At 49.2% G+C, this 18,764-nt stretch overlaps 1 protein-coding gene across 1 annotated transcript in view; it reads left to right on the top strand.

Annotated features, from left to right (window-relative positions):
- PTPN20 (protein tyrosine phosphatase non-receptor type 20) overlaps positions 1-18,764 on the top strand; it is a gene marked incomplete at both ends in the record, with an annotated part of 67,477 nt that overhangs the window by 26,953 nt on the left and 21,760 nt on the right. The window lies entirely within an intron of this gene.

Genomic DNA, 18,764 nt, shown 5'->3' with positions numbered 1-18,764 from the left:
ATGGGTGTTGTATATTGCCAAATGCTTTTTCTGCATTAATTGATATTATCCTATCATTTAACCCATTATTTTGTTAATGTAGTATACCACAATGATTGATTTGTGGATATTGAGCCATCCTTGCATCCTGGAATGAGCCCCATTTGATCGTGATGTATGATCCTTTAATGTATTATTGTATTTATTTTGCAAGTATATGTTTAGGATTTTCATATCTATGTTGATCAGATATGTTGGCCTTTAATTTTCTTTTTGTTGTTGTCCTTGCTTGGTTTGGTATCAGGGTAATGTTGACCTTATAAAATGAGTTAGGAATTTTTCCCTCCTCTTCAATTTTTTAGAATAGTTTGAGAAGAATAGGTATTAAATTTTCTGTGAATATTTGGTATGATTTACCAGTGAAGCCATCTGGCCTTGGACTTTTGTTTTGGGGGAGGTTTCTTATTTTTGCTTCAATTTAGGTTTTTTCAATGCTTTATGGTTCAGTCTAGAAAATATATGTTTATAAGAATTTGTCCATTTCTACTAAGTTATCAAATTTGGTGGTGTATAGACTTTCATAGTATTCTTATATAAATCTTTGTATTTCTGTAGTGTCAATGATAGCATTTTCCCTTTTATTTATGATTTGATTTATTTGAGTCTTCTTTTTTCCTCCTCATAAGTCTAGCCAGAGGTTTTTCAATTTTGTTAATCTTTTCAAATAATCAGCTCTGTTTTATTATTTTTAATTGTATTTTTGTTTTCTATTTCATTTATTTCTGCTTTAATTTATGTTATTTTTTTCCTTCTACTGATTTTGTGCCTCTTTTTTTTCTCTTTAAAGTGTAATGTTAGATTATTTATTTGAGATTTTCCTTGTTCTTGAGTTAGGCCTATAATACTATAAACTTCCCTCTTAGTACTGCTTTTGCCACATCCCCAAAATTTTTGCATGTATCATTTTCATTTTCATTTCTTTCTATGTATGTTTTGATCTCTTATTTTATCTTTGATCCAATAGTTTTTCAGTATCATGCTGTTTAATTTCCACAAATTTGTAGTTTTTCCACCTTCTTTATTTCCCCTTACCTTTCTTCTTATAGTTAATTTCCAGTTTCATACCATTGTGGTAAGAAAATATGTTTGGTGTGATTTCAACCTTTTCAAATTTATTGAGGCACAGTAAATTTATTTCAAATGTATTGTGCCTCAACATATGCTCTATCCTTAAGATGATGTTGTATGCATGTGAGAAGAATGTATAGTCTGTCATTTGTGGATGCAAAGTTCTAACAATATTTATTATATTCACATGGTCTAATGTGTCATTATATATATCTAACCTAATAATAGACAAACATGCAAATTGACCGCACCTTCGCTACGCCCACAGCCAATCAGAGTGAACAAGATGGCGGTTAATTTGCATATGCGGGCACTGAGCAGCCTGGGTCCCGTAAACATCCTCTGGACCCAGGCCGCTCAGAGCCTGTGGGCCCGCGCTTAGGAATGTTCCCACCCCCTAAACACTTGCAGCAGTCTGGGTTATGGGAAACATCCTTCAGACCCAAGCCTCTCAGATCCTGTAGGCCTGCGCTTAGGTCCTGAGTGGCCTGGGTCCCATAAACATCCTCCGGACCCAGGCGGATCGCTTAGGTCCTGAGTGGCGGGGGCCCCAGAACGCCCCCTGGCCACTGGGAGCCTTGGTGGGGCAGGAACATTCCTGCGTCGCTATAGCGACGCAGGAATGTTCCCACCCCCAAACACTTGCAGAGGTCTGGGGTCTGGGAAACATCCTCCAGACCCAAGCCGCTCAGATCCTGTAGGCCTGCGCTTAGGTCCTGAGCGGCCTGGGTCCCATAAACATCCTCTGGACCCAGGCCGATCAGAGCTTGTAGGCCCGTGCTTAGGTCCTGAGCGGCAGGGTCCCAGAATGCCCCCTGGCCACTTGGAGCCTAAGGGTGCAGGCGCCAAGGGGCTGGGTCCCGCAAACATCCTCAGGACCCAGGCCAGTCCGAGCCTGTAGGCCCCTTGCTTAGGTCCTGAGTGGCAGGGGTCCCGGAACGCCCCCTGGCCACTTTGAGCCTATAGGTGCAGGAGCCAAGGGGCTGGGGGCGGGGCGGGGCGGAAACATCCCCTGTCACCATAGTGCCCCCAGCCGCTTGGGAATGCTCCAGCACCAAGAGGCAGTTTTGGTCCACGCCCCCAGCCTGGCACACATGATGGGGGGCTGGCTGCTGGCCTCTGGGGTGTGTGGAGACCCTTGGCGGCCACCGCTGCGTGCAGCCCAGGGGTTCCTGCATGCCCCCGAGCCTGGCGCCCATGGTCAGGGCTCATACAGGAGGTAACCAATCAAAGTGTCCCTCTCACATTGATGTTTCTCTCTGTCTCTCCCTCTCTCTTCCACACTCTCTAAAAATCAATGGGAACATACCCTCAGGTGAGGATTAAAAAAAAATGCATATCCTATGAAAGACACATCTTGAAAATGCCTAAAGAAAGTTGTCATTTTTTCTTGGTGAAGGGACTGGAGTCCGTGTTGATGAAAACACCTTGGTGGCTGTGGTGACTGGTAGTGGCTGCAGCAGCGGGGTGATGGGGCTGCTGCCTTCCCCTGATCAGCCCGGTTGCCTCCCACAAAGGAGCGTGGGGAGCGGGCCTAAGCCATCAGTAGGACATCCCCTGAGGGCACCCACTATGTGAGAGGGGGCAGGTTGGGCTGAGGGACCCCCAACCCCAGTGCACGAATTTCATGCACCGGGCCCCTAGTATACACACACACACACACACACACACACACACACACACACTACACACACACACACACACACACACACACACACACACACATTGAGTGGCCAGATTATTATGACCACCTGACATTTGTAGGCAAATTAGCCGTACACTGCATCGTATGGGATATGGAAGCCGAAGGCCTGTTCAAACACCTTTGCTGTCTGCAGTTACCAAGATAAAACGTCTCCAATTCACACAGGAACACAAGGATTGGACAGTCGAGCATTGGAAAAAAGTCATGTGGTCTGATGAATCACGTTTCCAGTTGCATCATGCAGATGGGAGAGTGAGAATTTCGCGGAAACAGCATGAAAGCATGCACCCCACATGCATGAGTATACCCTTCAAGCTGGTGGGGGCAGTGTTATGGTTTGGGGCATGCTTTCCTGGCATGATTTGGGCCCTTTAATTCATGTGGAACAAGGTCTGTATAGCACAACATACCTAAGTATTGTTGCTGATCAAGTTCATCCTATCATGTTGATGGTGTATCCCAATGGAGATGGCTTCTTTCAACAAGACAATGCGCCATGCCATGGTGCTCATATTGTGCAGGAGTGGTTTCAAGAACATGAGGGAGACTTTACCTTGCTTAGGTGGCCTCCATAATCTCCAGATCTCAATCCAATTGAGCATTTGTGGGACGAAGTTAAAAGAGCCATCAGGCACCTGGATCCACAACCATCAAATCTCACAGAACTGGACAGTGCTATTCATCAGGCATGGTGTCAAATTCCTTGCATCACCTTTCAACATCTTGTAGAGTCAATGCCAAGAAGAATCGCCACAACATTGAAGGCAAAAGGTGGCCCAATGAAGTACTGAGGGGGGGGTGTCATAACAATCTGGCCACTCAGTATATATATATATATTTCAGAGAGGAAGGGAGAGGGAGAGAGAGAGAGAAACATCAATGATGAGATAGAATCATCGATCAGCTGCCTCTTGCATGCCCCCACATCCCCACTGGGGATCGAGACCACAACCCAGGCATGTGCCCTGACCAGGAATCAAACCGTGACCTTCTGGTTCATAGGTCAACACTCAACCACTGAGCCATGCTGGCCGGGCTCTAATGTGTCATTTAAAGTCAATATTTCCTTGTTGATTTTCTGCTTGGATGGTTTATTCATTGCTGTAAATGAGGCATTTAGGTTTCCTACTATGATTTTTGTCAGTTTCTCTATTTAGGTCTGATAGTAATTGCTTTATATATTTTGGAGCTCCAAGTGTGGAGATTATACATATAATTAGAGGCTCGGTGTACGAAATTCGTGCATGGTGCGGGGGGCGGGGGGTCCCCTCAGCCCAGCCTCAACTCTTCTCTAATCTGGAACCCCTCGGGGGACGTCCGACTGCAGGTTTAGGCCCGATCCCCGGGATCGGGCCTAAACCAGCAGTCAGACATCCCTCTCACAATTTGGGACCACTGGCTATTAACTGCTCACCTGCCTGCCTATCTGATTGCCCCTAACTGCCCTCCCCTGCTGGCCTGGTCACCCCCAACTGCCCCCCTGTCAGCCTAGTTGTCCCCAACTGCCCCCCCCTCCCCGCTGTCCTGTTTGCTCCTTACTGCCCCCCCTGCCAGCCTGTTCACCCCTAATTGCCCCCCCATTGGCCTGGTCACCCCTTACTGCCCCCCCATTTGCCTGGTCGCTCCTTACTGCCTCCTCCGTGCCACCCTGGTTGTACCCAACTGCCCCCCCCCATGGGCCTGGTCGCCCCATGCAGCCTGCTGATCAGTCGTTTGGTTACCCCTCACTAACCCCCCAGAGGGCCTACTCATCCCACACAGCCTGTTTGGTCATCTGTTTGGTTGCAATGGTCGCTTAGGCTTTTATATATATACTAGAGGCCCGGTGCAAGAAATTCGTGCACGGCGGGGGGTTGTCCCTCAGCCCAGCCTGTACCCTCTCCAATCTGGGACATCCCTCTCACAATCCAGGACTGCTGGCTCCCAACTGCTTGCCTGCCTGCCTTCCTGATTGCCCCTAACCGCTTCTGCCTGCCAGCCTGATCACTCCCTAACCACTCCGCTGCCAGCCTGGTTGATGCTTAACTGCTCCCCTGCCAGCCTGTTTGCCCCCAACTTCCCTCCTCTGCCAGCCTGGTTACCCCTAACTGCCCTCTCCTGCAGGGTTGATCACCTCCAACTGCCCTCCCTTGCAAGCCTGGTCCCTCTCAACTGCCCTCCCTTGCAGGTCGGGTGCCTCCCAACTGCCCTCTCCTGCTGGCCATCTTGTGGTGGCCATCTTGTGTCCACATGGGGGCAGGATCTTTGACCACATGGGGGCAGCTATATTGTGTGTTGCAGTGATGACCAATCTGTATATTACTCTTTTATTAGATAGAATAGGGGCCTGGTGCACGGGTGGGGGCCAGCTTGGTTTGCCCTGAAGGGTGTCCCGGATCAGGGTGGGATTCCCTTGGGGCGTGGAGAGGCCTGTGGTGGTTTGCAGGCCGGCCACGCCCCCTGGCAACCCAAGAGGAGGCCCTGGTATCTGGAATTTATTTTCCTTCTACAATTGAAACTTTGTAGCCTGGAGTGGAGCCAAGCCTGCTGCTCCCTCCAGGTGGCAGCCATCTCTGTGGCAGTTAATTCACCTTCTACAATTGAAACTTTGTAGCCTTAAGCGGGTGAGCCCAGCCAGGGTGTGCGGAAAGCTTTGCTTCCCCTGTTGCCGCCGGCAACCCTGGCCTGCTCTCTCAAGCTCCATTCTGCCGCCATTTGTTTGAATTTGTTTACCTTCTATAATTGAAACTTTGTAGCTTGAGTGGAGGCTTAGGCCTGCAATGGCTATGGAAAGCTTGGCTTGCTCTGTTACCTGGGAAACCTTGCTCACTGTGGCTGTAGCCATCTTGGATTGGGGTTAATTTGCATACTCGCCCTGATTGGCTGGTGGGCGTGGCTCTTCTGATGGGCGTGGCTTATGTAGTGGAGTGATGGTTAATTTGCATATTACCATTTTATTAGAGAGGATAGATTAATGAGTGTTATGTCTTCTTGATAAATGTTCATTTTTGTCTCTTGTCAGCTTTTTTATCTTGAAATATATTTTGTCTGATGAAAGTCCAACTGCATTCTCTTTTTTCTGGATGCGATTTGCTTGGAGTACCATATTCCACCTCTTCACTTTTAGTCTGTGTTTATCTTTGGAGATGAGATGGGTCTCCTGTAGGCAGCAAGTTGTGTCTTGTGTTTTAATCTATCCTGCTATTCTACGCCTCTTGATTCATGAGTTCAGTCTATTTGCATTTAGGGTGTAATGATATCTGAAGATTTACTAGATCCATTTTTTATTTTGTTTTCTTATTGCTCTGTGTCTCCATTGTTTTTTTTTCTTTTGTTTCTGTCTGCCTTTTTTTAGTTTTGTTTGTTCATGTATAATTTTTTCTCTTTTATTTATGTTTTTTGTTAATCCTCACCTGAGGATATTTTTTCCATTTATTTATTTATTTACTTACTTACTAGAGGCCCAGTGCATGATTGAATCATACACGTGTAGGGTCACCTACACGCTTTCGCTTTCGATCGCGGTGGAGCCGGGTGCCTGTCCGCTGGTGCACCAGGCCTTTCAGAAGCCTCCAGTGTGGCGGAGGCTTCCAAAAGGCCTGGTGCCGGAGCGGACAGGCACCCAGCTCCCCTGCTTTCATTTTCCATCGCGGGGGAGCTGGGTGCCTGTCCGCTGGTGCACCAGGCCTTTCAGAAGCCTCCGGCACGGCGGAGGCTTCTGAAAGGCATGGTGCCTGAGCAGACAGGCACCCAGCTCCCCTGCTTTTGATGGTCCACGGCGGGACGTGAGCTCGCGCCGCCACTGGCGACGCGAGCTCAGCGTCCTGCCGGCCCAATCGGCTACCCCGGCCACCCCAAGTCCCACCCCCTGCACCTCCCTCTGGCCCAATCGTGGGCGTAGCGGAGTGATGGTAATTTACATATTACCATTTTATTAGGTAGGATTTTTGAGAGAGAGAGAATGGAAGGAAGGGGGAGAGAGAGAGAGGAAAAAAACACACCACGTTGATGTGAGAGAAACACATTGGCTGGTTGCCTCCTGCAGTTGCCCCAACTGGGTCTGGGGATCGAGCCTACAACCAAGGTACATGCCCTTGACCGGAATCAAACCCAAGACCCTTTAGTCCACAGGTTGACACTCTAACTACTGAGAAAAACTGGCTAGGGCTATCTTGTTTTCTTTTCATTTTATTTTTTATGTTACCTGTCTCAGCTACAGAGTTTTGTTTTGTGGTTACCATTAAGTTTATGTAAAAAATGCTTCATACATACACTAGTCCTTTTTCTTCTGATTGTATGTCATCTTTATTCACCTATCATGTTCAGTCCTTTTTTTCCTTCCTTTTTCTATTTTTGTTGTCATAAAGTATGGCTTTTTATGCCGTGCATTTGTTTAGAAATTTCAGAAGTTATACTTTTTTTAAAAAAAATTATCATCCCTCTTTAACCTTCATGCTATAGTTAAGTGTTTAATACTCTATTCTGAAAAATTTTGCATTTTCTTGCTTCTGTATGTCACCTGAAAGTTTTGTATACTTTTGTCTTTTTCTTTCAAGCAAAGAGCTCCTTTTAATATTTCTTGTAATGCAGGTCTTGTGGTGGTAAAAATCCCTCAGCTCTTATTTTATGGGTAAGTTTTTAATTCTCCTTCATATCAAAAGGATAACTTTGCTGGATATGTTATTTTTGGCTGCTTTGAAAATTTTTTCTTTGTAATTAACTTTTGATATTTTTTTAATATAATCTGTCTTGAAGAAGGCCTTTTGCATCAAGAAAAATAGGTTTTCTATTAGCTTTTTGGATTCAAGGATACAGCTCTTTCCTTTGGTTTGGGAAGTTCTTATTGACTATTGGTTTGTATAACTATTTGCACTCTGTTCCCTACTCCCTCTCTTCTGGCATACCCTTATGCTTATGTTGCTCTTTGTAATGGAGTAAGATAGTTCTCATAGGTAGAGTTCCTTTATTATTTTTTAAACTCTTAGTTCACTTTCTTCTTCCTCCTGAGTCATATCCAAGTTCCTATTTTTTTAAAAGTTACTGCTTAGTTTACTATTAATTAGAATGCTAGAATTATATTGGGAGGACTCAGTTATTTTAGGAATGAATCAAGACAATAAGGGATGCAATCCCGCCCAGAGAGGACAAATGAAGAAACTTGTGTAAGATTTGAAAGTACTAGTATTTTTATGGTATTTCTCATGTTGCCTTCCTATGGGATCAAACAGAGTATCTCTCAAAAGTCCTTCATGTTTCTGTTCCACTGGTTCTTGAAAAATCTGTACTGGAACTAGAAGCAGTGCCTACTTGAACTTGCAAATGCAGGAGGACCGAGCACAGCTAATTCTAGAAAGAAGAGCCGCAATTGATCTTTGAATTCACTAATTCTCTTTTCCACCTGGTTTGCTGTTTCAAATGTTCTTCAATATATTCCTCATCTTACGTATTGAATTTTTCAGCTCCAGAATGTTTGTTTGGTTCCTATTATACTTACAATTTCTTTGGTAAAGTACTGCATTTGTTCATTAGTTTTCTTCCTGAGCTCAATGAACTTTTCTCTAAGTTCTATTTTTACCTCATCGAGCACCTTCATAACTGTAATCTTAAACTCTGTCATTTTAGACACAGTCTTCTAGGACTTTGAATTTGGTTTCTGGAGACTTTTCATTTTCTTTCTGTGCTTCCATGTTACCTTGCTTGTTCATGTTATTTGATGGATTGTTTCTCTGTGTGGACATTTGAGGCAGTGGGCCATTTTCTTTGTTACATACTCTTTTGCTCTCAATAATTCAGCAGGCTAATATATAGGCTACTTTCTTTTGTTTTCCAGTAGATAGTGTACAGTCCATGTTTTGTTTTCTCTTACCTGCACTATTTGAGCCTCATTTTTAATGATGTGTGTCCAGTGGGAAGGTAGGTGTTCCTTCTGTCACCCGTTCACCTTAGTTATGGGGCACTACCACCCTGAGGGGAGTATATGGTAGGTGGTGGAAAATGATTTTATCTCTCACTAACGGTCCTGGCCGGGCTGTGTTTTTGAAGGCATCTCCACTGCCTCTATTGAACTCTGCCAAGATGAGTAGGGTGGAGGTGTGGGTGGTAGGGGGCGGGGGGCAGGGGGTGAGTTCATGATATCACAGCCTCATTGAACTATTTAAGGCATCTCAGTTTTCTCTATCTGGCTCTGCTAGGGTGGTAAGGTTGAACTCCTGCAGGTCCATCCTCCTGCCAGTAGTGGCCATGGGCAAAATGCCCTGTCCAGGTCTTCTCAGCTTTCTTTACTGGGCTCTGTCAGGATGGGTGAGGCTATGGAAGCACGTGTGGCTCCACCCCTCTTCCAGTAATGGCTATCATAGTTGCTCTTGTTTTAAGCTTCCCAGCTATCTCTGCAAGGGGTCTGTTGTAATGGGGAGAGGGGAAAGGTGATGCTTTTTCTTGGGAGACCACTGCTTCTGTCCCTCTTACACTGCAGGCTCTAGTGTGAATCCTGCAGCCAGCCCTCCACTGTTGCCCTCACCGGAGCCTCGGTGTGTGCTGGGCTGCATCTGCAGCAATGCCCCCTTCCATCCCTGTCCACCCCTCCTGCTCATTCAAATCTGCCCACCTTCAGATGTTCTGACAGGTGGCTCTTTCAGGTCAGGTATCTTTTTGTATTGAGCAGGGGCTCCTTTGTTGAGTTATAATGGTCTAACTTGTAATTTTAAGAAGAGAAATAAAAGAGTCTTCTCACTCCACCATGATGCTGACATCACCCTCTGAGTTATTGTGGTTTTTATCTAAAAGCAAGTTTTTATTATTGTTAGCTCCCTTTTGAAAATTAAAAAAGGCTTTTTTATCATAAAGTAGTACATAGTTTCTATAAAAATTAGATAATAGCCACTACTAGCATTTTGATGAATACTTGTCAGGACTTCTTTTGTTTATTATATATTTATAATCAACATATTATACACATATATACATATACTAGAGGCCCAGAGCATGAAAATTCATGCACTGGAGGGAGGGTCCCTCAGCCCGGCCTGCCCCCTTTCACAGTCCAAGAGCCCTCAGGGGAGGGAGGCAGCCCAGCGATCAGGGGAAAGCAACACTCCATCACACCTCTGCTGCTGCCCCTGCTGTCAGTGCAAGCCTCAGCTGGCCCTGGTTACCTGAGCCTTGGGTGGCCCTGGGCGGCTGGGCAACTGCCATCTGAGGCTTTCCTGCACCTTGAGTGGACCTGGGCAGCTGGGCAGCTAACAGCCGAGGCTTGCCTGAACCTCACGCCAGCCCTGATTGGCTGGACAGCCAACATCTGAGGCTTGCCTGTGCCTTGGGCATCAGCTGGGTAGCCGCCATCCAAGGCTTACCTGTGCCGCGGGATGGCCCTGGGCGGCTGGGGGGCTGAGGGGACTGGGGAACTCCAGAGGTAGGTATGCGGCAAGACCTGGCTGACCTTGCTGTGTCCCTGCTGCCCCAGCAGGGCTGAGGGGACTGGGTGCCACCATCTTGTGTCTGTGGGCACCGCCATCTTTGAGGGCATGGCAGTCAGTTAGCATATGCCCTCTTTATTGGCTGTGGCACCACCATCTTTGAGGGTGTGTCAATCAATTAGCATATTCCCTTCTTATTGGCTGTGGGTGGTGCCATCTTTGAGGGTGGGTCAGTCAATTAACATATTCCCTCCTTATTGGCTGTGGTGCCATCATCTTTGCGATGGCGTGAGGGTCAATTAGCATATTCCCTCTTTATTAGATAGGATATGCATGAATATGATGAAAGATCTCATGATAATGCTCTTATTACCCCCTTTATAATTTTATTTATTTTTTATTTTTTTTCATTTTTTATTTCTTTATTGATTAAGATGTCACATATTTGTCCTCATCCCCCCATTCCCATCCCCCACCCCACCCCCCTGTTGTCCTTAACCATTGGTTAGGCTTGTATGCATGCACACAAGTCCTTTGGTTGATCTCTCCCCACTACCCCCACCCTCCCCTCCCCTCCCTCTGAGGCCCAACAGTCCAATCGATGCCTCCTTGTTTCTGGGTGTGTTCTTGTTCATCAGTCTATGTTGTTCATCATTTCCCCTAGATGAGTGAGATCATGTGTTACTAGAAATCCTACCTAATAAAAGGATAATATGCAAATTGACCGCACCTTCGCTACACCTAAGCCATGCCCACCAGCCAATCAGGCCGAGTATGCAAATAAACCCAACCAAGATGGCTTCAGCCACAGAGAGCAAGGTTTCCCAGGCAACGGAGGAAGCCAAGCTTTCCGCCTGCCCTTGCTAGGCCTAAGCCTCCACTCAAGCTACAAAGTTTCAATTATAGAAGGTAAACAAATCTTAACAGAAATGGCGGCAGCCACAGAGCTGGAGAGAGCAGGCCAGGGTTGCCCCCAGCAATGGAGAAAGCAAAGCTTTCCACACACGCTGGCCAGGCCCAGGCCTCCGCTTAAGGCTACAAAGTTTCAATTATAGAAGGTGAATTAACCCCAACAGAAATGGCTGCCAGCCGCAGAGGGAGGAGGAGGCTTGGCTCCACTCCAGGCTACAAAGTTTCAATTGTAGAAGGTAAATTAATTCCAGATACCAGGGCCTCCTCTTGGGTCACCAGGGGGCGTGGCTGGCCTGCAAACCACCACAGGCCCCTTGCTCGGGCCGCCCCACGCCCCAAGGGAACCCCCATTCTGATCCGGGACACCCTTCAGGGCAAACCAGCTGGCCCCCACCCCTGCACCAAGCCTCTATCCTATCTAATAAAAGAGTAATATGCAGATTGACCATCACTCCAACACACAATATGGCTGCCCCCATGTGGTCAAAGATCCTGGCCCCATTTGGACACAAGATGGCCACCACAAGATGGCCAGCAGGGGAGGGCAGTTGGGAGGCACCAGGCTTGCAAGGGAGGGAAGTTGAGAGGGACCCAGGCCTGCAATGGAGGGAAGTTGGAGGTGATCAACCCTGCAGGGGAGGGCAGTTAGGGGTGACCAGGCCAGCAGAGGAGAGAAGTTGGGGGCAAACAGGCTGGCAGGGGAGCAGTTAGGAATCAATCAGGCTGGCAGGGGAGCGGTTAGGGGGTGATCAGGCTGGCAGGCAGAAGCAGTTAGGGGCAATCAGGAAGGCAGGCAGGTGAGCAGTTGGAGGCCAGCAGTCCTGGATTGTGAGAGGGATGTCCGACTGCCCGTTTAGTCGGACAGGCAGTCGGACATCCCTCCAGGAGTCCCATATTGGAGAGGGTACAGGCTGGGCTTAGGGACACCCCCCCTCTCCGTGCACGAATTTTGTGCAATGGGCCTCTATTATTGCTCATCTCAAATAAGAACTGAATGTGAGACGAGCAATAATAGTTATGCTGACAGGCAAATGAATCAGTCTGTAGTGAGTTTCTTTCTGGACCAACAGTTCTTTTGAGACCCATTTTCAGTGTCCACCAGTTCCTTATGTGTACATGTCGGCACTGACTTTTCAGCTCTGGGTGGTGGACCAATGGTGGTAATGCAGGTCCGACTCCCTCTGGTTTGGTCTCGCCCGGACCCAGGGGCGCAGCTTCACCCAGACTCAGGGGCGCGTGGCCTCACCCGGTCCCAGGATCCAGCCTCACCCGGACCCAGGGGCACGTGGCCTCACCCGGACCCAGGGGCGTGTGGCCTCTTCCGGACCCAGGGACACGGTCTCACCCGGGCCCGGGACCCAGCTTCACCCAGACCCAGGGGCACATGGCCTCACCCGGACCCAGGGGCGTGTGGCCTTTTCCGGACCCAGGGGCGCGGCCTCACCCAGGCCCGGGACCCAGCTTCACCCGGACCCAGGGGCATGTGGCCTCGCCCGGACCTGGGGGCGCGCGGCCTCACCCGGACCCGGGACCCAGCCTCACCCAGATCCATGGGCGCACAGCCTCATCCGGACCCGGGATCCAGACACACCCAGACCCAGGGGTGCGTGGCCTCTCCCGGATCCAGGGGTGCAGCCTCACCTGGACCCAGGACGCAGCCTCACCTGGATCGAGGGGCACACGGCCTCACCCGGACCCGGGATCCAGCTTCACCCAGACCCAGGGGCGCAGGGCCTCTCCTGGACCCAGGGGCGCGGCCTCACCCGGACCCGGGACCCAGCCTCACCCGGACCCAGGGGGCATGTGGCCTCACGCGGATCCAGGGGCACGTGGCCTCGCCCGGACCAGGGACGCGTGGCCTCACCTGGACCCAGGACCCAACGGGGCCTTGTCTTCTTGATCCCAATTCCTGTCGGTCATTTCCCTCTCAGCAATTCCTTCGGCCATCCTCTCAGAGCTCCAGGGAGGCCGCTGCGGAACTTGCCAGGCGGCGGGCTCGGCGAAGCTCCGGTGCTCCTGATGCACGGTGGCGGGCCGGTCTAAGGCCGCTGTGGTGGCATTCGGGCCTGCAGCGGCGACCAGTCACCAGGCGAGCGCACCCGGATCCGGGACCCAGTGGGGCCCCGTCTTCCCAATCCCAACTCCCATCGGTCAACCCCCTCCCAGCAACTCCTCCGGCCATTGTTCCGGATGGTGTCTGCTCTGCCCTCCAGTTGCAGTCTCAAAATTGTTGTGGTAGGCAACAATCAGGCATCTGCCCTATGCCGCCATCTCGGTCCTCCAGAAGATTCTTAAGTAACCTTATAAATGTGGTTCTGAACACTGTGTCGTCTATTAGTTTACTTTCCTTCATCCCTTCTATTCATGACCTCCTTCGGTGTCTCCATCTTTTGGCTGCCTCCCTATGTTGATGGAGTGGCTTTGTGTGGTCAGTGACCTACAGGGGCCAGTAGCTCAGCTTCCCCAATCTCCCTAGGTGGTCGCTCTTGGTACCTCCTTTGTGGGCTGAGTGCAAAGTCTTGGTGTTGTTAAGCCTTGATTGCTGTTGGTGCAATGGGAGGAATTGACCTCCAGGCCAATTGGCTGTGAGGATCAGCTGTGTCTATGCCAGGAGACAGCCTTATTCAACTAGACTTGCAAAATTGTAAAAGCCTCTGTGCTCAGCTTGGATGGGGCGGAGTTTCAGGGTGGAGCCTACAGCCTTGGCTTCCCGTCAGCCCCGCCCTATGAGGTTCCTGGGTCTCAGTGTCCCTCTGTACTCCCTGCAAACACCTCTGAGAGAAAAGCGCCCTGGAGCTTCGCCCGCTGCCAAACAGTCTAGTCTCTCCCCCAATGAATCTGGATTCCCAGATTCTCGCCCAGAACTGGGTTTCAGTGCAGTCGGAACTGGGGCTCAGAGCAGTCTGGCTCCTTTGTCTCCTCCCACCAGGGCAATCCAGCAGCACAGTCAACAGACCATCCTCTGCGCGCATTCCCGTGCACGCCTCTGGTGCTCTGCCCTTCGCCGCTCTCCTGCGTCTCCGCCCCACAGCCCAGATTCCCCCAGCATGAGCCTGGCTTCCCAGGTTCTCGCCCATAACCGGGGCCCAGTGCAGCCGGAACTGGGGTTCAGCAGGGTCGGGAGCCCCTGTCTCCTCCCCGCCAGGGCAATTCAGTGGCATAGACAACAGTCCGTCCTCTGTGCGCATTCGAGTGCACACCTCCGGTGCTCTGCCTTTCGCGGCTCCTCTGTGCCTCCGCCCCGCAGCCCAGATTCCCCCAGCATGCTCCTGGCTCCCCAGGGTCTCACCCGGGACTGGGATTTAGTGCAGTCGGAGCTGGAGTTCAGCGCAATCTGGATCTTTTATCTCCTTCCCAGTAGAGAACGCCGGCCAGGCCATCAGCCGCCCTGTCTTCTGCGGCTCCGTCCTCCTCGCTCTCGCATGCGCCCGTATCTCCGCCCATGTCTCCATACCTCAGGCTCCTACAGCTCCTCTGATTTTCCCTGTGGTTTTCTCTTTCCTTCTAGTTGTGGGCATTTCAATCAGCCAGCTTTCCTGTGTTTCTGGATGATGTTAGTTTTGACCTTTAGTTGTATTCTTGAAATTGTTGTGCCAGGTTGCAGGTTAGGTGCTTAACCTGTGCTGCCATCTTGATTTCTCTAGGAAATTGACTTTTAAAGAAAAGCAGAAAATATTGCTATAACCAAATTGCCAATAGGTCCAACAGAATTAAGACAGAATCCTGCTTCATTACCGTTTCTTTCATGGGTAAATCTTTCTGAGTTATCGTCAGACAAGAAATGTCTTTGCAAGAACTTATATAAGCTCTCATATCAACTTTGTATATTGACTTGAGTTTTGAAAGAGTCCCCCCTTTATAATTTAATGATGTAGCATATTTACCTCGTTACATATAAATATATTATCCTTTTAAATAATAAAATTGTCTTGGATTCAATTTAAAATACAAATAGTTTTAATTTTTATATATTTTTAAATTGAATTTATTGGGGTGACATTGGTTCACAAAACCATACAGATTTCAAGTGTGTAGCTCAACTAAACATCATCTGCACATTGCATTGTGTGCATATCCCCCCACGCAAAGTCTCTTTCCATTCCCTTCTTCCCCCTTCCCCTTTGCCCACCCCACCTCTCCCCACCCTGGCTACCAGCACACTGTTGTCTCTGTCTATGTGTTATATATATATATATATATATATATATATATATATATATATATGTTTTTTTGCTTAATCCCTTCACCTTCTTTCATCCAATCCCCCAACCCTCTTCACCTCTGGCAACTGTCAGCTGTTCCATGTATCCATGCACCTGTTTCTATTTGGTTTGTCAGTTTGCTCATTATAGTCTACAAAGTGAGATGATATGGTATTTGTCTTTCTCTGCTGGCTTATTTCTATTAGCATAATAATCTTCAGGTCCATCCATGCTGTCACAATAGGTAAGAGGTCCTTCTTTTTAAAGCTTGAGTAGCATTCCATTGTGTAAATGTACCACAGGTTTTTTTATCCACTCATCTGCTGATGGGCACTTGGGCTGTTTCCAGATCTTGGCTATTGTAAATAATGCTGCAATAAACATAGGGGTGCATATATTCTTTTGAATTAGTGTTTCAGGTTTCTTTGGTTATATCCCCTGAAGTGGAATGACTGAGTCATAAGGCAGCTCCATTTTTTATTTTTTGAGGAAACTCCATACTGGTTTCCACAGTGGCTGCACCAGTCTGCTTTCCCACCAACAGTGCACTAGGGTTCCCTTTTCTCCACATCCTCGCCAGCACTTGTTGTTGATTTATCGATGACATCCATTCTGACATGTGTGAGGTGATATCTCATTGTGGTTTTAATTTGCATTTCTCTGATGATTAGTGACTTTGAACATCTTTTCATGTCTATTGGCCATCTGTATGTCCTCTTTGGACAAGTGTTTGTTTATATCCTTTGCCCATTTTTAAATTTGGTTGTTTGTCTTGTTGGTGTTGACTTGTATCTGTTCTTTATATATAAAATACAAATTGGAGTTTTAAGGCATTCTTCTCTTACAGAAAGGAGGACATTTGCTGTGATTTCTCAGAACGGTCTCCTTTTGTGAAGTACTGTATATTTTTATATACCTAGTGATTGTTTTTCCTAATCCTATCTAATAATAGAAAAATATGCAAATTGACCATACCTCCGACATGCCCACAAACCATGCCCACAAGCCACGCCCACCATCCAATCAGAGCGAGTATGCAAATTAACCCAAACCAAGATGGCTACAGCCACAGAGAGCAAGGTTTCCTAGGTAACAGAGGAAGCCAAGCTTTCCGCCTGCCCTTGCCAGGCCTAAGCCTCCACTCAAGCTACAAAGTTTCAATTATAGAAAGTAAACAAATTCAAACAAATGGCGGCAGAATGGAGCTTGAGAGAGCAGGCCAGGGTTGTCACTGGCAACAGGGGAAGCAAAGCTTTCTGCACACCCTGGCCGGGCCCACCCGCTTAAGGCAACTAAGTTTCAATTATAGAAGGTGAATTAACTGCCACAGAAATGGCTGCTGGCCTCGGAGGGAGCCCCAGGCTTGGCTCCGCTCCAGGCTACAAAGTTTCAATTGTAGAAGGAAAATAAATTCCAGATACCAGGGCCTCCTCTTGGGTTGCCAGGGGGCGTGGCCAGCCTGCAAACCACCACAGGCCCCTCGCTCAGGCTGCCCCACACCCCAAGGGAACCCCCACCTAATCCGGGACACCCTTCAGGGCAAACCAGCTGGCCCCCACCCCTGTACCAGGCCTCTATCCTATCTAATAAAAGAGTAATATGCAGATTGATTATCACTGCAACACACAATATAGCTGCCCCCATGTGGTCAAAGATCCTGCCCCCATGTGGACACAAGATGGCCACCACAAGATGGCCAGCAGGGGAGGGCAGTTGGGAGGCACCCGGCCTGCAAGGGAGGGCAGTTGAGAGGGACCAAGCCTGCAATGGAGGGCAGTTGGAGGTGATCAACCCTGCAGGAGAGGGCAGTTAGAGGTGACCAGGCCGGCAGAGGAGGGAAGTTGGGGGCAAACAGGCTGGCAGCAGAGTGGTTAGGGGGTGATCAGGCTGGCAGGCAGAAGCAGTTAGGGGCAATCAGGAAGGCAGGTAGGCAAGCAGTTGGGAGCTAGCAGTCCTGGATTGTGAGAGGGATGTCTGACTGCCCGTTTAGGGATTTGACTGCCCACCGGGATCGGGCCTAAACGGGCAGTCGGACATCCCTCGAGGGGTCCCATATTGGAGAGGGTACAGGCTGGGCTGAGGAACCACCCCCCTCCGTGCACAAATTTCGTGCACCGGGCCTCTAGTTATTCATATTTAGAAGGGATGGTTTATGCTTGCTGTCTTGGAATTTGAGAAGGGTTCTGTTGGAAATTGTGTAAGCCCCTTGCCAATTATCTTATCATAGCATATTTGCTAAATAAGAGGTCCCAATGACTTGGGGTCATAGGGACAGACTGCTGGTGTGATGGCTCCCGGCTGGGCAGGCAGGCCCCTCCTTTGTTTCATCCTCTCTGTGAGGAGTCATGGGAGAGCCAGAGCTCCAGGTGTTACTGTAACTCCACTCCTGGGCCGGTGGAGTTTGTTAGTGAGTCAAGTCACTGCTTTTCCTTCTCATATTTGTTGTAATACTTTATGTCAGACGAGTCCCATGTTGCTTGGAGAAAATGCCCTTCATAGCATCCTTTCCCCATAATCCCTCTGCTTTGATTAGCAATTGTCACTTCACCAGTGAAATTGAGGATGGACATTCAGAGGGCTGGCCGCACGTCTGTGGCATTGATAGGATTCTGTTATGCTAATGTTTGTCAACTACCTCCGTTCTCAGTTGTTGTTGCTGAGTTTTCCCCTGGCTCTGCTGTTTTGGGCTTGCAGGTTCCCCAGATTTCTTGGGCTGCTCTCCACTGGCTCCCTCAGAGGGCTCCTCCTTGGCTGTGTTCTGTTGTAGACTAGTAGGCCCCTCTTTTGACCTAATCCCACCTATGCCTGCATAACAGAAATCTCTCAGTATCTGGACTGGTGGCATCCTTCTCTGTTTAGTAGAAAAGTACCCTATCTAATAAAGAGGGAATATGCTAATTGACCATCATTCCATCACAAAGATGGCTGCACCCACAGCTGAGGCCAAGTTCCCATAGGACCCTTAACGAGCAATCAGCAGGGACCTGAGGCTACGCCCTCCCCCGCCCCCATAGGGCTTGACAGAGGACCTCAGGCTGCATCCCCCAACCAGCAGGGCTTGACAGGGGACCTCAGGCCGTGCCCCCTGCCCTGGCATCAGTCTGTGGGACCTCAGACCATGTCCCCCACCCCAGTGCCAGGCCAGGGGACCTGAGGCCATGCCCCCGCCCGGCGGGGCTTGACAGGGGACTTCAGGCCATGCTCACCACCCAGCAGGGCTTGACAGGGGACCTAAAGGTACAACCCCAGTGCTGGGTCAGGGGAACTCAGGCCTTGCCCCCTGCCCAGTGGGGCTTGACAGGGGACCCGAGGCTGTGCCCCTCACCCAGTGGGGCTTGACAGGGGATCTCAGGCCATGTCCCCCACCTGGCGAGGCTTGACAGGGGACCTCAAGGCATGCCCCCGGCCCCGGTCTGGGCTGGGGGACCTCAGGCCACGCTCCCCGTC

This window comes from Cnephaeus nilssonii (genome assembly GCF_951640355.1).
Source record: "Cnephaeus nilssonii genome assembly, chromosome: 16".
Classification (NCBI taxonomy): Eukaryota; Metazoa; Chordata; class Mammalia; order Chiroptera; family Vespertilionidae; genus Cnephaeus; species Cnephaeus nilssonii.
Note: the sequence above shows the minus strand (reverse complement) of the source record. Positions and strands in the feature narration are given on the sequence as shown.